This window comes from Carassius auratus, chromosome 47 (assembly GCF_003368295.1).
Source record: "Carassius auratus strain Wakin chromosome 47, ASM336829v1, whole genome shotgun sequence".
Classification (NCBI taxonomy): domain Eukaryota; kingdom Metazoa; phylum Chordata; class Actinopteri; order Cypriniformes; family Cyprinidae; genus Carassius; species Carassius auratus.
The window spans coordinates 7,988,731-8,013,944 of record NC_039289.1 but is presented as its reverse complement, the minus strand read 5'-3'; the positions used below and the strand labels follow the sequence as shown (position 1 = coordinate 8,013,944).

At 37.7% G+C, this 25,214-nt stretch overlaps 1 long non-coding RNA gene across 2 annotated transcripts; it reads right to left on the bottom strand.

The window, feature by feature from the left end:
• Nucleotides 1-1,871: 1,871 nt before the first annotated feature.
• Nucleotides 1,872-25,214, bottom strand: LOC113064982 (uncharacterized). Of its 2 annotated transcripts, none has more exons than XR_003278916.1 (5): nt 25,095-25,214; nt 14,905-15,056; nt 7,198-7,269; nt 3,924-4,010; nt 1,872-2,964 (listed from the first exon to the last, which is right to left on the bottom strand). It is a non-coding gene; the product is annotated as an uncharacterized LOC113064982 (long non-coding RNA). The 2 variants fall into 2 exon arrangements; XR_003278917.1 differs by having other exon boundaries at nt 1,872-2,959.

Genomic DNA, 25,214 nt, shown 5'->3' with positions numbered 1-25,214 from the left:
TAGGGAAATGTGTGTTTGTTGGGGTGGTGCTCTCAGGCCCTCTGGTATAATGGAACTTACCCTTTTTATTCTTATCAATTAATGTTTGATCTTATTGTTTGCCTGGTTATATTGCAACTGGCCAATTTTCATTTTATATTTAAAAAGTGCCTGCATGAAACCAGTCCAATTCAATTATACAGGACTACTATATATATATATATAAACACACACACACAAACACAAACAAGGAACTAGCATCTACAAAAACTATCTAAACACGATTTATAGGACAAAGCAATATATATATATTTATATATTTATTTCTATTTGTTTTTCTCAAAAATGTTTGGCAGTTAATTCAGCTTAAACTACTTAAACATTTATTTATTGATATTTCTGACTACTTTTGAGAAATTGAAAGGTCTTACATTGATTTGTACTTAAGGGGCACAGAAAACATATGTGGCCAATATAATTCTCCTATATATAATACGATATATTAGCAAAATAGCTAAATGTAGCAAAAAAAGTAATTCATATAAATATAATTTATTAATAGCAAACCAAAAAAATGGTGGGAATTTAAATACATATATCTAATAAACTATTTACTTAGTTCTCAATGTTTTTCAGCCATTTAGCAAATTAAAGTTTAAATTAAATTTACAAATAATTTCTGGACAACAGTCACTGGTAACTCAACCTTGCGTGCCACAGATTTTAATCCAATCAAATTCTTCTAAGTGTGAACGCCCCGCCCCCTAACACCCTTCAGCCAATTAACAAGTAGCAAATGTTCAAATCAGTACTGGCTATTTAAAATGGAAGTTAAAAGGTAGTTTATATATAGTAAGTGCATTACCCATCAAGTACTAAAATAATAAAGCCTATAAAATTACATTTTTAAATAGTTTAATAAATTTGTCTGATCAAATGACAGTCACCGTCAGTGTCCATGACTGGAATCAAAACACAATGTCAAAAACATGAAGGCTATCAGAATTACTTTGCCAGGATGCTTTGAATTTGTTAATGCAGTCTCCAAATATCTTTCATGTGACAGTTTTCATCAAATAGCCTAAGTATAATCCTGCCACGGTAAGTAAAGTAGCCCAATGTGAAGAAATCACACACAGCAGGTCTCTGATGGAGGCGTAATCTGATGTTAATTAATCTGGTGGATTGACTGTGGTTTAAAATCTCAGCGGCGAGCGGAGGAGTCAGTCTCTGTCAGCAATGTCACCGAGGTGCCACGGGGCCTTCACCCACAGTGATACGATAAGCCACTTCAGCCTCTTGACAAATTTAATTTGGATTAATTTTTCATAAACTACCGGCAATGTGACATAATCTTGGATTGGCCTAGAAACGGACAGTAAAACCGTTAGCCTCTAATTAAGATACGGCCTGTAAATGCAGCGTGCTATCCTCCTCTGATTTCACCGTGATCGGTTTAGTTCAGCTCAAACGAGACGTGTAGATGATTTCACAAGCCTTGAACTTATAGCTCAAGTGCAATAACTCTTAAATAAGATGTGTATTTTAAGCTATTTTGTTTATTTATTGAGCGCTTAACCACATATTCGCAGTTTCCTTCAGCCATTTATTACAAGATGGTGGGTTAATGTGTAAAAATGGTACTGAATTTGACACGCTGTATAATCACATAAAAGTGTAATTATCTCTACACACACAGCCAAAGACATATAAACAGATACATAGACACACATACACAATACAAATGACTGCAGTTTTAACTGTAAAAGACTGCGAAAATGCTACTGTAAAAACCTGTTAACTGTTTAATGGTAAGTTTAGTTACTATATAGGCCTATGGAAACCTGTAACAAATCAAACAATACAAAAATTTAGGCTTGCACAGGGTTTGGATAGGTCTTGTCTTTATTTATTATACAAAGGAAACATTCATTGGCCTTAAAGGGGCCTCTGACATGGTGTTCTCGGTCGAAGAGCCACAAACAAACTCAGATGAGCAAATGAGTATATCCAGCTCTGTCAGTTAATATTTATATCCGATGGCACATTGCGAGAAGGAAATCTGGGACACAGTTGCATTCATTGTTCAGTGAGCTTTCCTTAACTGTCCAACCCACCGACAGCAATGAATGTTGATTGTGACCTTTTGTCGTAGTTTTCAAAGTCAAACTTTTCAGGCACCGTCCGAGGCTGCCAGTAGTGTTGGAAGAAAAAACCGTTGTGTCTCCAGGAGTCCATGCTAGAATTCGTCTTTGCCCGCGGTGGGGAGAGACGAGGCTCGGTGGGGCTCGGCCGCAGGGTACAATCAACGGTCGATGGTTTTTTTCTATTTAGCTTAAACTCACCGACAGCGTTGAATGTTCACTGAGGCAAACGGTGGCCTGATGGTGAGTCGACTTGACAGTTTGCGCAGAGGTCACTGTGGAGACAAGCGGGTGCATCCCACCTCTCTATGCTGGAAGGACATAGCACAGGTCACCTACTCCAAAATACAACACAATGAATTCTGCTCTCAAACTTATATGCCCTTTTGAAGGTTTGGGAACACAACATAACAAAACAATTGACTTTATTTACTCCCCTTTGTCTTATTGTGCACTATAAAAAATGTACAATTAGATTTACAGTTTTTATAATCTTTAGTTGAGATGTAATAGCACTGAAATATTTTTTGCTGATGTAATCAAGGCCATATGGGAGGGGCGAACATATGAACCAATGATATTTGATAATTTCTTCACTATTAAATCAAGCCCCGCCCAACATTTTTTCCAGTTCAATATTCTTTTTCATTTGAAAATACAATACAGAAGTTGTTGCTAAGTGAATATACAAGTAATTCAAAATAGAGTTGACATACACATCATCATTGGTGATGGCTTTTAACAAACACAGTCTTGCTAACATGACTATAAAGCAAACACAGTCTTGCTGTAAAAAAATGATTAAATTCAGTATCTATATCTTAAATATAGCACATCTGCCCTTAATGCAAGTGAAAGCAGTAACAGATAGACAGAGAAAGCAAGAAAAGGAAACAACAAAAGAGAACAGATGTTATATGGAAGATCTGTAGCATATTCATATGAAACTTATAATTTATTATTCAATAAATACTGAAAAGGATCCATTATAAGAACTATTATCTTAAGTCTATTCAAAAGGTGAGAAAAAAGCAGATACTTTAAAGGCGCGCTCAGTATTTTTTTTTGGTTTATATTGTGCTAGTTGCAATTTATAACATGACATACTGACATCCAGTGTTATGGATGTAGCCTGATGCGAAACCAAAAACATTTACTTACTAATACCATTGAAGAAATGCTTGTTTTCATAGTTCACTATGAACAATATATTCAGCAAGTAAAAGTTTGCAATAATAGGATGGTTAAAATAACTAGTTTTCAGCAGGAAAGTGTCTTAAAGTGGTAGCCTCCATGAGGCAACCCACTCCATTTAAAATAAAAAAGCTTTTATTGGGCTACTGATTATGTCTTTTAAAATCACATTTACTTTTTACTGTTTCGTAATATTTGTTAAGCACTATTTCTTTTTGTGTATAACTTTTAACAAGGGGGGAAAAGAATGAGTGCACCTTTAAAGGATAATTCTCCAAAAAATTAAATACTGTCATCATTTACTCAACCCATGTTGCTCCAAACCTGCATGCATTTAAAAAAAAAAATGTTGGTAACCAAACAGATGCTGGTAGCCACTGACTTTCATTGTATTTTTATATAAGTCAATGGGGACTAGAAACTGTTTGGTTACCAACATTCTTCAACATCTATATTTTGTGTGTTCAACTGAAGACAGAGACTCGTACAGATTTTTGATTGGGAACCACTTGATGGTGAGTAATCAGAATTGTCATCTTTCATTTTGAATCTCTTTAAGTCAGTATACATATTATGTGCTCTTGCCATCTGAACATTAACGCTTACCTTTACAGTGGTGCAGGATAGGATAAGTCTCCAGGAGTGTTTTGGCCCCCACCTCATCCAATGTATCTTCTGAACCAACTTTGGAAACTGCCAAGACACCCACACATACACCCACACACACATAAAGAAAGAGATTGTGGTGAAAACGAATCTGTACATTAAACAGATGATGGGTGTGAATCAAACAGCTAACCACACCCCTACCCCCACGCAAATAATACACACACACATACTTTGCCACACTTTGACTTAACTGCCGCTCTCTTCTCTTCAACACCCTCACTTTGATCATCATAATTACAGTAATTGGGTCGGTAAGATCTTCACACAAGAGGCCTCTATCAGGACGAAGGAGGAGGACATCGCACACACACATATGCCACGGCTTCTAATTGCATGCTTTGGTGATACTGAAAAACATGGCTTCCTCACATATCAGGCAGACAAAAATATCTACACTGATGTATACCAGACATGCAGCCGTTCAAAGTCCAAAAACACTGTGTGTGTTTTGATGAATGGCCAACTGAAGCTTACTGACAAACAGGAAGCCCACAGGCCTGTGAAAAGGATGCACAAAGATTTCATACGAAATAGCTTTGTGGATATATATTAGCATGCTAGGATAGCATCTCAATAAGCTTGAAAATCGTTCCATCATGGACATCTGAAGTCATGACCTTTTTTTTTTTTTGGTCTGTTTCACAAATTTTTGGGATTGTGAAACATTATAAGATAGATTTTAACTGCGGTTGCTTGCATAAACACCATCTCGCAATGTCATAGCAGGGAAAATAAGGAAGTCTCATTGTTATGTTAAAAGTGCCTTTTTGAAAAATAAATTATGTGATAAAGTGACAAGAGGTAAAAGCTAACTTCTAAAAAGTTATTAAATCAGTTTATATTTCAAAGCGTATTTAATTATTTCCAAGTGTTCTGAAGCTTATGAAACTGCTTTGGAAATAGCGGTTTTAGTAGAGACTTTTATTATGACAGGCAGCCATAGTGACTAAGTCTGCACCACATGTTAACAAACAGAGTGTTCTACAATATAATGTTTAATAAAGTTCTTCTAGTCATCTAAAGTTACTGAAGATGTCACAAGATGCAAGTTCTCCAAGTCCAATGGACTCTCACGGCATGTTGAGTTAGATGTTTCTCGTGAAGGAGAACCATTGAATAAACTGCCAGTCTTCAAAGAACCGATGTGCTCGTTAAATTACTGGAGAGAGCTAAAAAGTCTAAAATGTTACTGAAAATCTTAAAGTAGTCATGTGAAAAATGTATTAAGAATGCAATGAATGCATATTTATTGGATATGAAGCAACTGTGATATTTCTATGCTAACAGTCCAAAGTGGGAGCTGTACTGTTGTTATGTTAAAACAGCTTTTTTGGCGCAATAAAAACTAATAGAAGCTATGTTAAGTTATTGTACACTGGAAATAGCTTATACTGGAACCAAAATGTTCTCTTAAAGATTAGCAGTCATGCTATTTCATGCTAACAGAGCTAAGATTAAAAAACACAACATTAGCGGCTAAGCTAGCAGAGCAGCGGGTGCACTAGGTGCGTGTTCTGTGCTCCTTGTATTTAAATTTCCCTCAAGTGAAATGTGGGAGGCTCTTAGAGAGCAGGAAGCTAATGACAGTTTGAGTAACAGTGGGCTCGTTAGTCTCCCACCTCCTCCACTGTAGACACAATCATTTTTCTGGATTATTTACTGCTGTGCGCTGGTTTCCTCAGAGGCCTGCGCCGCGCAGCTTGGCAGCCTCTACCGCTGCGATCTTAACACCTTCGATGAGAGATTATATACACACGTGTGCTTTTTTGGCTATTTTTATTCAAACAGTAGGTACTGTGGAGAGAGAACATGTCAATAAACCACTAGGCTTCAATAAAACCTAGGTTTAACTGAACAGGAAAAAATAAAGAAAAATCATAGATTTTCAATATCTTGTCAGATTTTCGGATCCCACTGCACTGCATACATAATATTTGACTGTATTTTTGATGGCACAAAGTGCTAATGATAAAATAGTTTAATAAATGAACTGCTTCCACTGTATAAATGAGTCACTCTCATAGTAAAACCATAATCAGTTTTACATTTACCAAGCTCTAGATGCTGTTATAAAACCATGGTTCATTTTTTGTTTTGTTTTTATGGTTTTACAGTAAATGCTCCTGTTAAACCATTATTATTTTTGCAGTCAATATAGCTTTTCTACAAAAATAATAGCCCATGATTACTGTAATAAAATCATGATATTTTTGTAGTTACCATGGTTTTTCTACAAAACTTGTTACTGTAGTAAAACCATGGCTATGTTGTATTCCTACGGTATTACTGCAATTGCAGTAGTAAAACCATGGTTATTTTTGTAGTCACTATACTGTTTCTACAAAAGCCATAGTTAGACCATGATCACTGTAGTAAAACTATGGTTATTTTTGTAGTTACTGTTTTTTACACCATATAGTTAGACCATGATCACTGTAGTAAAACCAAGTATTATTTTCGTTAGAGCTGCGATTTCTGTTCCGAACATTACAGTACCTTCATGTGGCGTTCCAGTCCCTCAATACCTGTGTCCATGTTGTGACTCTCCTTAATTTCTTTCAGCAATCTTTACTACCCTACCATCACTTGATTGCTATTGGGCACAAAATAATCACAATACAAGCCGATGCCCCTTTCAGTCCAAAATTACGCTAATTTCCAACCCCCTCTGACTTCGTAACACAAAGGCGAGACAACCTGGCCTCTAATTGGACATTATAATTGCAGATGTGAATTAATGGGCCAAACCATGATAGTGTAAGCACATAAAACCTCGATCCCCGACCGGCGGAGTAAATGGAAAAAAGATCCAGAATAAGGGAGGATCTTTCCCATGGTAACCCCTGGCCGGGACTGGCATGCTCTAATCCTGCCACTTCAGCAGGGCTGTTGTTATGGAGAGAAGCAGGATATTTTTCTATTGTGTGGATGGAACGGTCGCCGTCGAGTGTATGGGGCCACGGGTTTCATTGTAGACCCACACACACATTACGATACAGTTTCACAAGAGTTAGCACATCATTATCCTGACGGTCTAAACACAAGTGAATGTGATAGCTGGCTGGGAATGTGATGTTGGGGTATTATGTACACACATAACTCCCCCCAAATACGTTGAGACAATGTTTGAGGATCTCACAAGCAGGCTTCTTCATTTCTCTGACATAATTACAATAAAAAGATTTGGCCCTCCCTCAAGGAGAGTAATTACCTCGCGACACGCTGAAAGCTCTTCTCATTGTGAGATGCCACAGACAAGACGCTGTCTCCTTCATGTCTGGACCTGAGAGAGATGGGGAGAGAGAGGAAAACGTTTAACAAAATGGCCTCTTTTGGGCAAATCACTTTCATAATATATGGTAGAAGAATGATATTTTAATAGACTGAGGAGATTTAAGCCACATATCTGAGGTTTAGAGGGAAAAGTGCACGAGGAGCCGTTGCATTTTGGTTCATTTCTCTTTTTGTAACAAATCATTGAAGGGCGTGGAGGACGTGAAGGATTTCTCCAAGCACTTTGGAAAGAAGTTGAAAGACTTCTGGACTTCCTTTTGCAAACACTCACGGTGTGTACAAATTCTAGACTTGGAGGGGTCAGTCTGAGGGAAGCCCGTAAACTTTTGGCAGGAGTTCTGCTTTACTCAATTCTGATACATTTTGTAAGAGTTATGCTTAAACAATTTGCCAGTGAGGCAAGAAAAGTAAACTTCCTTCAAAATGATATATTCTCTGAACACAAGTCATAATATCTCAGATAAGATAACATTATTTGTTAAAAAAGATAAATAAATATGAAAGACAATGAAAATGAATGAATGAATAAATAAAATGACAAGAAATGAAAATTAATGAATACATAAATATAAAAGATGAAAATTAGACAAAAATGAATGAATTGAATGAATGAATGAATGAAAAAGATAGGCCTTCATATATAATTAAAATAAATGAATGAATAAATCTAAAAATATAAAGTGGGATGAAAATAAATGAATGGATGTATGAATGAAACAAATTAAATGAAAATGAATGTAAAAATAAGACTAAAAAATCAATAAAAAATCGAAATGAAAATTAAGTTAATGAATGGATGAAAAATACATTCGAAACAAAATGAGTTGAAAAAGAATGAAAGAATAAATAAAACAAATATACAAAGGAAATTAAAATAACCTAAACAAATCAATATAAAAAAATAGATGAAAATGAATTAATGAATGAATTAAAATACAAATGAATTGAAATTAAACAAATAAATAAAGTTACAAATAATTAAATAACAGCTCCAAATGAAACTAAAATAAATGAATGAACAAAATTAAACATAAAAATGAGACGGAAATAAATGCCTGAAAAATGAAAAAGATACAAATGAAATGAAAATGAATAAATCCAAAAGATAAAAAGATGAAATTGAAAAAGATATTTAAACAACTAAATAAATTAAACAATCATTTATTTTTGCAGTGTGATTTGAGACCATAAATCATTAGCCTAGTGGTCTAACAATGTATCGCAGAATAGTATTAAAGGAAGTTTGAAAATAACCACTTGCAATGAATCACATGATTATAATTTGAATGCTATTAGGTAGCAGTGGTAAGTTATATCTGTTCTTATCAGTGTGATACAGTATCATTTGCAAATTCAACCGATTCAACCATGATTTGCATAAACAATTCAGTCAAATGAATTCTCCCAATTCAACATTACAAGCAGCTTTTGAAGAAACTGCAGCTGCACGTTGAAACAAAACATTCAAAATATAGGCGGGTTAAAGATAAAATTTCAAAAGACTGAACTATTTCCTTGTGTGCTCCTTTAACACATTCGGCCTCTGTGTGTCACAGATAAAGCTGCTCAGAGCCAAGCGGCTTCACCTGAGTGAGAAACGTCTGTGTTAGCCTGCTAGGACAGATGGCAGTCAACCTTCGATATCTCAAATGCCAGGTACATGTGGGAACACAGTGATGCCCAATCTCACATGTAGCAGAGGCAGAAGATGAAAAGAAGGAGCCAAGGAGACTGACAACATGTGAAACATGCAAGTCTCTACGGCGCTGTCGGACACAAAGAGCACCTGGGAGACAAGAGCTGAAACTACATAAATTCATTCTGAAACACTGAGGGCAAAACTAGCTTTTTACTTGGAGACAAATTAAGGGCGAAGTTTACATTTAAACATGTTATACATTTAAATGCATTGTTAGGACAGCAATAATGATAATATAAGTTTAACATTTCTCTTCGTTTGATTTCAAAGGTAGTGTATCTAATCAAACTAATCTGTATTTTGGCATAAAATCGGTCTGAAAAATAATTAAGAAATTAAATCTATTGAAGTTTTAGAAATGACAATGAGTGAATATTTTGCTTGTTTTATAATAAATAAATGTAAATGTTTGAAATATTTATGGCATATTTAGCAAAGCAATAATAATCATAATAATAGGTATATCAACTCTTGTTTTTGTGGTGTCCAAAGTCATGTCAAATAAAACTGTATTCTGGCATAAAATCTGTATAGAAAAATAATATTTAATCATATTTAATAAATTGATCCTGACCAAAAATTAAACCAAAAGTTGAACCAAAGGATTTGTTTTTGCTCAGATCTTTCTCTTTAAGAGCTCAGATGTAATAAATCAGCTACACATTTGATGTTTCCACACCAGAAGAAGAAGAAGAAAACTAGGACAATTGTTGACATACTATAAGCAAGATCAGCTCTATGCTGTTACAAAGTTTGATCATTTTAAAATTATGAAATTAATTATAATTGCTCACATTTATAAACATTTACAATTATAGCATTTATAATTATAAATGTCGACAGCAGACTTTGGTATCTTGACAAATCTGATACTTTTTTTTAATTGTAGGATAAAAATGCAAGACGACGGAAGTCTCCATCATTTAATCTCATCACAGTATGGGAGAAACATTTAAGAATCTAAATCTGTCCTACGAATTGCTGGCTCTCCAGGCACACTGAAGCCCCTAAAATCAGTTTTAATAAAGATCTGTTTAATCTGCTCAAATCACAGATGCCTACAACTCCAACACCCATGTGAAGCACTGAATTGAATAATGTTAAGTCATCCGGTTTCATTTTCCAAGCTTTCATCTACTTGACAACTTGAGGAACATTTTTATTTTGGAAACTTCTTGTGGTTTGCAATTTGCAATAGTCTTCCACCAGCTAATATATGCACAAGCCAGAAACCTAAACAAGGACCACCCACAAACTGCTCTGAAACCTTACAGTGCACAACAGTCTAGAAATACATATAATTTAATAACATCAATGTCGATGCATGAAACTGAGATGATTTTAATGTTTTAATTAAACATTTAAAACCCCAAATATCTACACAGTGGCATGACTTCTGCAGATCAGCCTCCATACATACTCATTCATTTTTTTCTAGACTTTATTGTGGTGTTAACCAGTTGTAACTTGTCGCCCAAGCTCTGGACCACCCAGATTAGCTGTCTAAACAAGGCCTTAGATGTTTTAATTGTCTCCATCTTCTGGGAGTGCCGTTGACTTGAAAGTACGTCGACATAACAGCAGTTACCTCCATCATTTGTGCTTCAAGATTTATACAGAGTACAAATTCAACACAGTGAAAACCAGCTATTACACACCCAAACCTTATATCGAAAATAGACATTTCCAGCATTTACAATGCCATTTTCCAAGATAAAATTACTACCATCTTCAATTTTATCTAAAACAAACCTACAGAAATCTGAGAGAAAGGCTCAGAACTAAAAAACAAGGTTATACGATTAATGTGTAAACATTTCCGGGGCTAAAAAAAACACATCTGCGAGGTAGCAATTTTTATTTGTAAACCTGTATTTTGTGTTCCAAGGTCGTGGGTTCAATTCCCACACTGGTAAATATACTAAAAAACAACATACAATAAATATATAAAGATAAAAGCATCTATGAAATTCACAGGCCTACAAGCACAACGTAAACACCTTTGACGTAAGAAATGTTATGGCTTGTAAGCAGGAGCATTCAGAGGTACGTTTTTAAGATGAAAGGACATCATAAATTCGGAGACGCTGTAATAAAAGACTGTCTCCCAAAACAAGACGCTCCATGGCCTCTGATAGTCTGTAATTTACAATGACAATATCAGGGACAGTCACGAAGCAGGAGGCAAAGTGCAGGGTAGCAGGAGAACATAGCCCCCCCCCCACACTTTAATGATTCATCTTTTGTCTTAGAAACATTCATCTTCTTAGCATATCCAAACAAACTGTTTCCCCTCGAAATCTTCAAATGATCCATTAAAACGAGCTCATTTAAGAGCAACAACTATTCAGGCTGCAAAACACGGGGACGCTGAAAGAAAACAGTAAAGGGTGCGATCGCCCCCTCCTTCCTCTTCATAATATGCTAAGTTTCACCCCGAGGTATTAATCTGTTTCCATTGTAGCTAAGCGCAGATGCTATCAAGCTCCATTTGTCATTGACAGCGAGGGTAATGACCCTGAACTCGCGTGAGCAGCTCCTGGGCTGCAAAGACACAAGGTGGTAAGTAACTCAATATATTTTCCCACAGCAGCATTAACGGCTACAAATTTGCTAGGCAAATTGAGTGTGATGAGCACATTTTATACCGCTTTGGCTCGTGGTGGTACCGACTTAATCTCTTTGAGACCATTTATCTCTCTAAATGCATTACGGGCAAGGAGGGCCTTTTGTATCATTGTTCATATTATCATTTTTGGATTACAATGTTGGTTGTTTGGACTAGACATCTTCACCTAGTGCTTGATTTATATGGAGAATATCAATATCTAATTAAAAAAGACATGGCAGTTTCTTTGTGTACAAGGCAAGCATGGGTATGAATATACACAAAGTTCCTACAGAAAGGTCCCATATTGAGGAGATTTTCCAGGTCTTTCTATAAACACAGTCATGTGAAGAGTCTTTTATCCCTTCACAAACCCTGGGCTCTAAAGTGCTTTCAGTCCATCTGAAGATTCAGCACGTTATGAAAGAAACAAGTCAGGAATGTACTGAACACCACTTTGTCCAAAACAAGCCTCCACAGAGCCGAGGATTTCAAGTGTTCGTGAACTTAGCAGGAATAACGTTCTCACATTCCATCTAGGTTTGCCTAAAATGCTACGATCATTTCAAACGCTACAGTACGAATCACCAAGATAAAGACACAATGTGGTTCGCCAGTGGTTTTTTACCTCCGGTGATAAGTGAAATGGTTGGCTGTGCTTACATTGGCAGGCAGGTAGGAACGAAAGGCCAGATAATCTCTCTCTGGTCAAGTGCCCGTGGGCCTGGCAAAGCTCTCGGAGGTAGCAAAGCTATCCAGTTTTCATGCCGGTAACTATCGCTCAGGTCCTGTAGTCCAGCTACCTAATTAGCACAGGCCCAGGAAACACGCTCATTTAGCATGCTGTAAAGTAGCAGGTTAACTATCCTCCCACTTACAAAAATATACACAATTTCCAGACAATATTCAGTTCTATTTTCCAGTACTAAAATATGAATATGCAACACAGGCTAAGGGTTAGCCCATGTGCTATAATGTTTACATTTATAATCAGTGTTTTTATCCAAAGCGGTGCATTTAAGATATACATTTGGCCATATGACCATGTCGTTGCTAGCGCCATGCTAGCCAGTTGAGCTATAGGAACACTTCGGCCTGTGGTGCTGAAGCAGTTAACCAACGTAGATTATAAAAATGTTGTGCGAACATTGTTTTGAAGTATTTCTAAAAACCTGAAATGTCCAGTTTTCTAGTTGTGATTAGAACATTATTTAAATATTATTAACGTCACATAAACTTGAACAGAAAGACAAAGACTTTAGCTGGACTATGCAAAAAGTGCATATAAACGTACTTACAGAGTGGAATACTACAGGCAAATACGAAGAACCAAATACGTAACTGTAAGTAATCAGGCGTTTATATAAATTCAGACATTTTCATCTGTCAGCACTCATTCAACCGTCCCTAAAATCCTCCTTGACAGCTCTAAAACCCACCAAGCTTGTGCCAATTACCACAGGACAACGTTAGCCGTCCCGCTGCAGTGTGATTTTATAAAACTTCTCTAAGGGCCATGTCTGCTAATACGCCATGAAATGCACCGTTAGCTTCGCAAAAACCAGCTAGCATGCTAGCTGCTACCCTCCTGCTGGGTGCGTAGAATAGGGTGAGTGGACCTTGGGGCTTCCCAGCATGGGAGTGAAGACTTGAGGCAGAACTCTTACAAATAAGTAAGAGGAATAACTAAAATGGCAGAGTTTTAGCATTCTCAATTAGTGCTTTCAATAACAGACCCCAACCCCCGTGTCCAGTCTCACTTATTTGGAGGGAGCTTTCAGTTGGATTCCCCAGCCATGCAACAGTAGTCAAAGGCTGGAGGTGTGTTGTTAACACAGCAGGAGAGGATGAGGCTGAGGTGCGAGAGAAAAGGACTCAAACGGCTGAGTGAATCACATCCAGGAACACAACAGCTGGAGAGGTTGTCGCCAGAGGGAATAAAAGTAGCTTTTAAACACTTGTTGAGGCGTGTGGAGGTCTACAACAGGGTGGAGTGGGGAAATAAGGAAATATAGAAAGAGTCTGCTGAGACTTTTACAAGGGACGAGAGCAAGGGAGGGTGGGTCCAATGGGGGATAGAGAAGGAAGAAGAAATTATAGCCTTCTGGCCATCAAGCTTTTCCGTGTTACCTATAATCCTACAGGGCCAGTCTGTCTGACCACTTGACAGACTAGAGATAATTTACTCAAGCTTTTAGTTTGGATAAAGAATACTCTTAGTCGAAGTGGCTGAGAGTTTGTGTTGGGAATACTAACTGGCAGCACAATGCAACATTTTTGGCCCTGGAGAAAAGCAAACACTTTAAATGAAACGGCTGATCAGTAAATATGATATTTTTGGATTTAAGGGCAGAGCTGTAAAAAAATAAATAAAAATAAATATTGCACACAAACAACATTTAAATGAGCAATGCACAGAAAAACTAAATTATGTCATTATTTACTCACCTTCATGTCGTTCCAGAACCATCATGCTGTTGTTTTGCACCGCTTTTTACACAACAACTGTCTGTAATGTTTTTAAAAGCACTGTAAAAGTAACTCTGTACACTGCATCCTGTTTGGTGTCAATACTTCCAACCAGCGACAAGAGTTTCAGCGAATAACAATTTAAATTTTTGAAGTATATGGCATCAGAAGACTATTCAGTCGTTTGGATCACTTTTATGATACTTCATGGCGTTTTTTTTTTTTTTGTCCTTTTTGGAGTCCAAAAGACATGTTCACTATAAAGATTATCCATAAATGTTTATTTTGCATTAAGCCGAAAAAATCCCACTGTTTTGGAACGATATAAAGGGCAGTGATTTGGTTAAACTATTCCTTGCTGCAGCTACAAATCACTGCATGCTCGTGTTTAATGGTCACTCTTTTAGACTACCTGCAAACTAACTTTTACATAATTCCAGACATCTTCATCGTCAGCAAAGTTTTGGAATAGCTATATTTCAAAATTAAATTCTTGTGCTGCATCTCTTAACCCTAAAGATGACATATTGTTCCAGACTAGCTCATAATAGTAGTCATATTGCCTTGCGGTGAGGTAATTGCAGTGAGTAAAATACAGGGAGTCTCAGATGTCGGTTTAACATGACGAGGTTAGATGAAGGCACAGATAATCAGTCAAGGAACTGACGCCTGAGCGTGCAGGATGAGCCAGAGAAGAAACGACATGTTCTGCACCTGGATCACATGGCAAAATGCCCAACACACACACACACACACATGCACGTTTGCAGACTCTGCTGAACAGCCATTTGAGGACACAGAATGTGCATTTCAAGTTCACCACAAGTCCTTGGAGATAAATTCGTTACCTTTATCGGTCAGCTTCGGCCCATAGTGGTCTGACTTCGGTGGGTGAGCTCTGCCAAGTCGCCAGAAGAACCAGGCTAGGTTAAAAGACTCCCAACACTGCATCTTTTAACAGCTTCCCTCGCTCTAGCGCTGTTTCTGGTGTCTTGATACCCTTTGAAATACAGAGGGGGGGAAGGAAGAACGATAAGAAAATCATTTCACCAGATGGAACTGTCTAATGTCAGGCGAAAGCAGAAGGCAGTGCATTTCATTTAAAAAACTCAATTTGACAAGATGAGATGAGGTTGCGGATTCCAATCATTACATTCAAATCCTTTTCGTTATCTTTCCCGCAGCACCCGCAAGATGTACAAAGGGTATTATGGAGAAAAGTCCTGACAGTACAACACCTCCCAGTCATCAGACTCGTGACTGTGCGACTACCAGCTGTGTTTTTGCCCTGAAAGGATGAGCAAGGCTTGACAAATCAAACATTTGCCCTGCCCTGCTCTATATTACACTGTGTGGAGAGGTGACTTCAGCATAAGAGGATGACTCTGTAGTGGTAATAGACGCTCATCAAATCGCCAGCAGCTGTGCAGCTATTCAACACACTCTCCCTCTTTCTATTTTTTTTTTTAGGCCACAGCTGCACAGATAAAGGATGAGGCAAATATTGCACAATGAATGATAAACATAGAGCTTCCACAGCTCGTTCGAGGCTGGCTATACATTTGAACACTCAACGCTTGTCCTCCTCAACGTTCGGTTTCAATGGTCAACCGTTCATATTTAATTGCCATTCCCGCCAGCCCCCACCTGGCTCTCCGCTCACCCTGCACAGCCCAGAACCCCTGAAAAGCGGTGACAGTGCGCCTTTGTTCACCCCAGACCACTCCTCTCTCTCGGCGCCCCCCATCCACCATCCTTTGGGTTGACAGGCATGCCTGTACAAGCTCCGCAAAAACCGAGAGCGGGAAAGACAGCGTGAAAAGTGAGAGAGAGAGAAGCGGGGAGGGTGTCTCCTTTTAAAGCTCTGACCATTCCTGCAGTTCTGTCAATTCAGCAATACCAGAGGGGGCTTCAAAAGGGGGTAGGAGATGAAGCGTCCGTCAGTGTACAAGCCCTCCAAAAAAAGACTAAGATACTGTAGATTTACACTAAGAATCAATAATTCAGCTATGCATCACTTTCTAGGATCCAGTTTGAAAAAACATCCAAGGCTAAAGTGTTGTATGCTTCCCTGAGTTCGCTTACAACTACAACGCGAAATTTCCTCTAAACATCTGCATAACATCCCATTACTAAGATAGACATTCAAGTAAGACGTTCAGGCTGTATACATGTGCCTTTATTTCCCATGTGGCCCAGTTCCCTTCGCCATTAGATCATAAGAAACCATAATTTCCCTGGTTTTAATTTAAATAGTCATTTTATGGTCTGTTTTATTTTAATATCCATGTTTATGGTAGCCATTTATCTTGGGGAAGATGCAAACAGATTTCGAACATATTTAAACTAATTAAAAACGGTTCGGAAACAAACACATAGAGCATTTTAGACTTCTGTCTTATTTTATGTAGCAAAATGTTTATGTAATGTTAACATTAACATAAATTATAAAGCCTATATTCTGGAAACATCAAATTGGCCTGTAGAAATGGTATGGGAAAGCCAGAAACATACTATAAGCAAGTATGCAGACAAATTGTACATGTGTGTTTATCTTTAACAAACCTCAGTACTCTAGTGGCCCACAGAGTTACCTGTTTGTGCCATTAAAGTCGGAATGAACATTATTTCTGTTCGTCTTTTCTTCCTCATTGTAACGTATATCTTGATTTTGTCCATTGGGGATTGATTGGATTGTTGTTACTTGCTAATTGCTACGATCACTCAAGTCATTAAAGATGTTGTTGCAAAGGGGCCAGGATGTTAATGTTTTTAATTAGACATTACCAGGGCACTTTTTTTATAGTGATTTAGATAGATGCATTATTTGTAATGAACACTGCTCACTAACTAAAAAAAAAAATGTCCATTTTGATTTCATGATAACTTAAAACCATGACTTTATTCAGGTACTAACTAGCTAGCTGTTAACAAATTGACACTTCAAGAGTATGTCGTATTTCACGTTAAGGCTCATTATAGTGCTACTTGTGCCAGTGTTTATGGTACCCCTTTACTTTGGGAAAGATGCAGACAGATTTTAAACATCTTAAATCCTTAAAGTGGACATAATCCACAGTTTCTGTCAATCTCATGTTAAACTTGACTTGAGTACCTACAAGAGTAGTATTGCATTATTCATATCCCTGTAGAGTCTTTAGCTTTATCAGATTAATAAGAGACAGATAGAGCTTTATGCTTCTCTCCAAAAACAGCCAAGCTCTTGGAGGCGTGCCGTGGGCGGAGCTTAAGAGTCACAAGCATGCAAAGCTTTTGCGTAGTGGTCATCTGCAAGCAGTGACATTGACAAATAAAAAGGGAACAGAAACTCTATTGACTTAAAATAACTATGGCTAACAAATTAACGACTGAAGCACATTGATGGGTGTGCTGTTGTTGCTCACGCCCTGATTGATGTGTGCACGCTCTTCCAGGAGAAGCGCCCATATAGGGAATTCCGCCCTTTATGATGTCATACAGAGCCATACTCTGAAAAACTTTCGGAAACTTGACGAACCCTGAAGGAATGTATTTGTCACATAAATATGCCGTCATATGTCCGATGAATTTTTTGGAGAATTTGGTCATGTTTAGCATAAGAATACAATTTTTTGAAGTTTAAATAAGTCAGAATGCATGAAATAGCATTAGACATCCCCTTTGAAACATATAATGTTTACTTCCTCCACATGTTTATTTTAGACTTGTTTCTCTAGACTTATGCCTATATGCAAAATCCCAAGCGCATGAGTAGGTCAGAAACATATTTAAGGCATGTGCGCTAGATAGTTATATCTCAGGTAGCTACTGTAGATATAAACATGAGGAGTGTGTAGAAGAAGACAGATCATGCCAAGGCTCGCTACAGCTCCCACTGTGGCAATGGTGAGAGGTCAAAGTATGCATAGCTCAAAGCGTTTGCTTTCACATACTAGCACAGAGTATGTTATTTTGAGTATATACGTAATGTATTAGGTTTTAAATCATAAGCATTTTCCACAACGCAAGAGAAATCATTCGCATCCACTTGTAATCGTGAGTAGAGCAGCAAGACAAATGTTTGGACTGAAGATGAGCACTCCTGTAGTGGTTGTGCTGATTCCACAATCCTCAGGCAATCCCTGGATAAACCTTGAGTGGAATAATTCAAGATTGTACTTAACATTATTAGTCTTTAACACAGGAAGGATTTGAAAAGCATTTTTAAAACAATGACATATAATACTGATTGTAAAAACATTGCTCTTTTGTCCTTTCCAAATCTATCATATTACATCACAACAATTCATTTGTATAATACACATATTTAACTATTCTTTTTTGTCATTTTTGATCCCAAAGGCTTAGGGGATTATAAAATTCAATACAGCATATTATAAATTGGAGCTGAGAAAAGAAGTAAATGCTCTATACTAGGAAGACGTGTTGAAATACGTTGAAAATGGTGAAATGTCTCAATGACAATTCAAATTTGATGACTACACCCTAAGTGGGTTTGACTTCAGGTGCAAGCAGAAGCCATGCTAATGCAAATGCCAACAAAGGCAATGCCACAAGTCAATGGGGGAAGCTTGATAATAGTCACACACCTTTTCAAAAGGACTGTTTAACTCAAATTAGGAGGTGACCAGGGCAGGACCACAGGGAGTTTGGATGCATTCGTAAACAGACCATGAAAACCTCTTGAGATTACTAGTCCCAGTACTCAAATGGACAAAACAGGGAGGCTTCAGCAGTGGTGCTAAACTAATTGAGTGGTCCCTTGGGGGCTTCAAGTTCATTGTCCACCATGTCTCAATTAAACATCCATCAAACTGGCATCTGTACCCAAGCAACATCAATGTTCTTGTGTATGGCACATTTTTCAAACGGTCTCAGTCAGGTCAGAAAGCAATCGACACACAGTCTGATAATGAAACTGGCAATCCCAGCTGCACACTATGAACCAATAATTTGGCATGTGCCACCATAGAGATAACAGAAAGTAACCTTCTGGTGGTTTATTCATTGTGGAAATGTTGCAAGACGTAGCACAAAGTGTTGACGCCAAATTGCTTGCCAACTTAAGCTTCCTTTCTGCTAGCTATGGATAAATGCTTTGGATATGAGAACCACTAATGCTTGGATGCACTTCTTGTAATAAGTACAATATGGAAGTGCTTTGAAGTTCACTGCTCGCAGGTCTTTAGCTCACTTTGCAAAACTTATGAATAGGGTTCAAAGACATTAAATGAATCAACAGCAACTTGAAAGTTGGACCGGTCCCTGGAATGCACTGAATGGATCACACAACAGAGTCTCGATTTGAAACGAGGGACAGCCGAACAATAAAATGATACTATATCTTTTACGGATTGCAGCACAACTGACATCAAATAAAGGCTCCCTGGTGCTGCTCTGCTTTGATAGAGCCACAAAACCGGACAAATGCTGAATTTGTCAAAACTGCGCATTTGACGGCTTTCATCTTGGATTGAGCTTCTGACAATGAGATTGAATTTCCATCTACTGACTGGAACAAACACGTCCGCTAAATCGAACACAATGTTTTTTTGCGAGTAGAATCATTTTTTAAAACGCTGGGATTGAGAGAGGCTTGAAGAATCAAGCGGCACATAGAGACAACAGTGAATTAATTCCACTCTTCCACTCGGCCTGTCGGAAAATGCTGTCAGGTTTCAGCGGGCGAGCCCTCGACACTTGCTGCTTAAACTCCCGTTAGTCTACCTAGCCTGAAACAAAGCCAGCAGGAATCCACCAACTCCACAGTTTTGCCTTGCCCCTTTCACGGTCCATCTCTTCAATTTAACGGATAGCACAGTAACAGTTATTTGCTTTCAGCTGTCGGAGGGGATTCTGGTCGTGTCTACCTATACTTCGGATCCAAACTGCAAATCTTTAACAGCCCTCGGTCATTCTTTCACTTGGTTATCGATTGCAGAGTGGCTGTCCTTTGTCCAGTCCTTGGAAGAAGTGTGAAATTATCTGTATATAAGGAGGCCCGCTGAACCAGAGACCATTTATTCTTGTCACTGTTAAGGAAAGATATTGACTGCAATTGGCGTAAAGCAAATTGTTTGTTGAAAATGCTGGCTGGCCTACAAGATACAGCATAATTTCAAAGGCTTTCATACAGTACCTCTAGTTCTCAAACCGATGCCATTGGTGAAGGACTTAAGAACAGATTTAAATAAATCATTATAATTGCAGAAAAGTACCAACCTCGAATGAACTGACTGATGATGTAACTTCTTAGCTTAAGCTAGCAAACTTTTTAGCTTAGCATTTTAGTTTAGCTAAAAGAAGTTGTCCAGTTAAAGAAATAAAAACAAAAGTACCATCTAGTAATCAATTACAAATGAAGGATAATGTTTGTTTTGAGCTAGCTAACGTGTTAAGAGTTCAATACAATACAATTCTTATTTTTTAAGTGGTCTGCCAGCTAAAGAACCCCTAAGTGAAAGAGCTTCTGATTTAAAACTGGTGACCTAGATCTCAAGGTTATGGTAAGTCATATCTTGTGTGGTACTCATTTTACTTCTTTGGATCACTTTCAGCCATTTAATCAGTGATAAATGACTTGTAAAACCATTAAAGACTCATCTGAACATGTACACGCCATGTACAATGAGCTCAGACTTAATTTCTTTTTTAAAAAGCTCTTGTATTTTCGATGTTTTGTTCACAACTAATTATAACAAGCAACCTTATGTATAACCACATGCTAAAGCAAAAAAATAAAGAAAGAACTTTTAGCACGCACACTACTCAGAAACTAATTAAAAACAAATCAGTACCTCTTTTTTCCATTTTTTTTAAGTCAGCTACTGTGTGGGGGATTACAAATGAAAACTGCAACTGAAAAGCAAAACTGTTCATTAGCATAGCAAATTCATCTGTGTTGACGGGACAACGTCAAAAGTGTTCAACAAGCTCTCTGCATGTACTGGAATTACATTTCTGTGGGTTAGCTCCCAAAACACAGTATGAAATAAGAGCAAGCAGCTGTCTCTTACTGCGTCCAGATGGTAGCAGAACGTATGTAAATTGCCTCATTAACCTTACAGCACTTAACTACCGGGCTGCGCTGATGGTTCGGCCCACACGGGCATTTTATTAAAGAACATTAATAGTATCAAGCAGCAATCACACACTGCCTGAGGTGATTTGCTCAGGTATTATTAAGCACTGTAATAATTATACATGACAACAACAACTTCAAGGCTGTTTTAACAAACACTACAAAAAAAAAGTAGGTTCTTCCGCCCACCTTCGCAACCCTTTTGGTCTCAGCCACACCTCATACAAGCAAAAAATAAAAAAGGCATCACGCAACATTACCCCAAGCCCTCTGGAGTGTGTGTGTGACAAAAAGCATGGAGAACCGACCTGCACCTGGAGCACAGAGGGGCACAGTACAGGTCAAAGGTCAAGCCCCCAAGGGCCACTGACTAAACAAGCCTCCACTCCCTCTTGCTCTCAAAAGACCAGACAACCCCTGTGGTTGCAGCTCACGACATGGGTCTTTTCGTCCTTTCTTTCCGCTTCTTCCCTCGCTGTCTTTCTCCTTTGGAGAGGCGCATTAATCCATAATCACTCAAACGAACAGGAGCTCAATTATGCACCAGTTTCTCCATTTTCTCTTGACACATAAAGATCTAAAAACAATTAACCTCTACCCGGCGACGCGTTTTCACACTGAGCGCAAGAGAGGAATAAGTCAAGAACCCTCCATTCAAATTCCACCCCATAATTCAGCAAGAATAAATATTATTACATATTTTCCTTTAATGCGGTTTAGTTTAAGTAAAGCTGAGATAATGGATAGTATTTCTATGCATACTGAACTGAAAGCTGCTATGTGTGCTACATAAGAAGATATTCATTAAAAAAAAAGAAATTTTTAGGAGGGATATCTGTAGAGTATAAACCCATTTTACTGATAACAGAAAGGTTCAATCTTAAAATTTAGAAGAAAATTCTGAATTCTTAAATAAAATTTTTAAAAGATTAATTTTGGGCCAAATTATTCTTTAAACCACCCTTTACATTGAGAGAAACATGTCCAGACCAAGATTAGTGTAGTGGTAGTGTAGTAGTAGTGGTTTAATGTGTTTTTTATTACCAAAAAACACACTGAAGACAATCAGTTACTCTTTCCTTTTTTCTTTTTCTGTTTTAAGTCAGCTATACTGTGCAAAGGATTGCAAACGAAAGCTGCAACTGAAAAGCAAAACTGCTCATTAGCATAGCGAATCACTCCCAGAATTCATCTGTGTTGATGGTACAAAAGCATTTAACAGTCTCTTCTATTTTGGTCCCTCAAAATGTTGAATAATTGATTAGATTTATACTCTTAAAAAAAAAAAAACAGAGATGCCAGTTTGGGCTCCTTCAGGCTGAACAGTTCTTAAAAGAACCATTTTTTTCTTAGTGCATAGTAGATTTAAAAAATCTAAAGTACCTTCTTCCACTATAAAGAACCTTTTGTGGAATGGAAAAATTCCAAGGATATTAAAGGTTTTTCATGAAACCAGTAAAGTCTTGTGATGATCAAAAATACATCTACTTAAAAACATACTTGATATCTATATCCACAATGTGCTTTTTTATAAAATTTTCCCCTCTGCAGCCCAAAAAGACGTTTCGAGTTGATGGGTGTGACAGTAGGGAGAACACACGCCCATGGCCTCTCGCCCGAGCCGTGCAGTGCTCTACGTGAGGCTGTCTGATTGTATTGAGCCCTTTAGCCCTCAATAAACACTCTTCCTCTGTCAGAGAGTCTCAGTGGCCTCCTATTCATGCGCAGGTAGACTGCCCAAAGAACGTGTGAGAGGAGAGAAAAAACAGCTTGTTGCTTCTATTGAACCTTTTATTATGCCCCTTCAAAGGCTTATGGCAGAGGAGGAGAGTGAGAAAGAAAGGATCTGCCGTCTACTTAGTGCCATTGTACTCCCAACATGTCGGCTCTGAGCTGTGTGAGAAAACACAAGCAGGCTACGTCCAAAATATTGCACGTCGAGCAAATCAAAGTGCTCCAGCTAGAGACAAAATGGCGATTTTTGGGACACTGATTCAGGAAGATGCTTTCAAAAAAAAAAAATATGATGAAACAGACACTGTTCAACGTAATAGAGATTCAGGTGTTGTAAGCATATCTATGATAATAATAATAATAAAAATACTAAAATTAATAAAAATAAGCATCTATTTTTTTCATTGCCATATTAAACACATATGAACCCTGCACTGAAATCCAACAAACAAAGATTAATTGTGCTTTTCCTCTCTTTTTAAATTTCGTTTTGTCTAAAAGGTGGTTTTTAGAAAGTCATTCGTCGACTTTAATAGTCCTCAACATACAATTCCTTTTAAATTATAATACACTGTTCAGGATGCTGTGCAAAAAGGTTGTTTTATCAACCCTCAACTCCATCCTTCAGCTTTCCTCATCGCACGTTCATTCTTGCATTATTATTCATAACTGTATGTGATTTCACATGCGCTAAACCTTAATCTCACAAAGACAAAGCACTTAAACAAGCTGAGAATCCAACGCTCTGTCTAATCCACAGATTAAAGAAAACCAAGAGTGACAAAACAGGCTATTTGGATCCTGAAAAGCAATCTTAATAAACCAACCTTGCTCTATACTAAAGCAAAAGATGCACTGTAAAATGACAGGCCTTGTTTGGAAAAAAACAACAACAACAAAAAAAAACTGATATGCAATTTTGAATAGCACGTTGAATAAAGACTCCCGCTTACACACACACACAAGGAGACGTTGTTTATGCTTCTCTTTGCATGTGTGCCAGACTTCTTTCTCCGTGGTCCATACATTGCAGAAGAGTTGGCCCCTCACATGCTGCATACTGGCCCCAAACACTGAACGCTGGCCCCTTGATTGTGCAGGGCAAGAGATGCAAGAGGAAAAAACAGAAGAAGAGACAAAGTAGTGAAAAAAAAGAGCGAAAACAACTGGCAGGCATCCAGACTCATGGGGACTGCGTTGATCATTATGTCTAGCCTTCAGGTGTCTGAGCCGGCTGCGTTTTGGGGGGAGGTGTGGTTTCCAAAGAAGCAGACAAAGAGAAACTCGTTCACCAGGATCAAGAAACCGAGAGAGGGAGGGTAGCGAGAGAGGGGAAAAAAAAGAGAAAATGCTATAAAAATTTGATTAGGCGATCCTCTACTGAAGTGACTTTCTGTGTTCTCCTGCCCTTTTTTTTTTTTTTTTTTTTCAAAGCATCGCCCCAGAGAACAGGACAAACAGATTTTTTTACAGGTCCTAATTAAAAACATCTGAAGACCCTCAGACATCAAACACTCTTGCAAGGTCTCACTGCATTGCTTTGCGATCTAGCCTAAATAAACCTTTTTTTTTTTCTGAACTCAGCTTTCCCAGCTCTCAAGATGGTACATTTATATTAATACAAGGATTATTTATACTTATGATCCCCATTTAAACATGCATGTGCATAAGATCAATAAACTCACAACTGTTTGACACAGGTCACCGGCTGTCACAACTTCACAGCACGCGTCAAATTAAACAAAATCAGACAAACTGCATCAGATTTTCACACAAATCTCCTTTGAATATTAAAATAAAACTTTTTTTTTTTTTTAAGATTACATTTTCTAAAAAAAAAAAAAAAAACTATGGACTTAACGGGTCAATGGGTTTACACTGGACTACATTAGATTGAAAATGTTCATAACATAATACAGGGGTGTTTCGCAAAAAGACAAGCAGTAAAATTAATCAAATTAAATTTAAAAATCAACTTGAAGCATGCAAGAATTCACAAAATGCCTACAGTACTATAAAATAGTCTTATGATATAATATAATTGGTAGAATAATTAAAAAAAATATATAAGTGGGCTAGAATTAAACGTTTGTTGTTGCAGAATACGTCTGTAAAGATCAAAACAAAAACTCAATCTGATTAAAAACTTGACTGCGATAAACATCTAAACGCGTATTGCAAAGTGTTTTTCGTAGAATTAAAAAAAGTCATATCGATACTAACCATTCATTCTGCTCGAGACGAAGAGTTCCTCTTGCATTCGCGGGGAAACTCCGAGCGGTTACAGTAAAGCTGCTGCTTGCTGTTGCGCGAGCCGCGATACCTTTGCGTTTAACTTCTGAC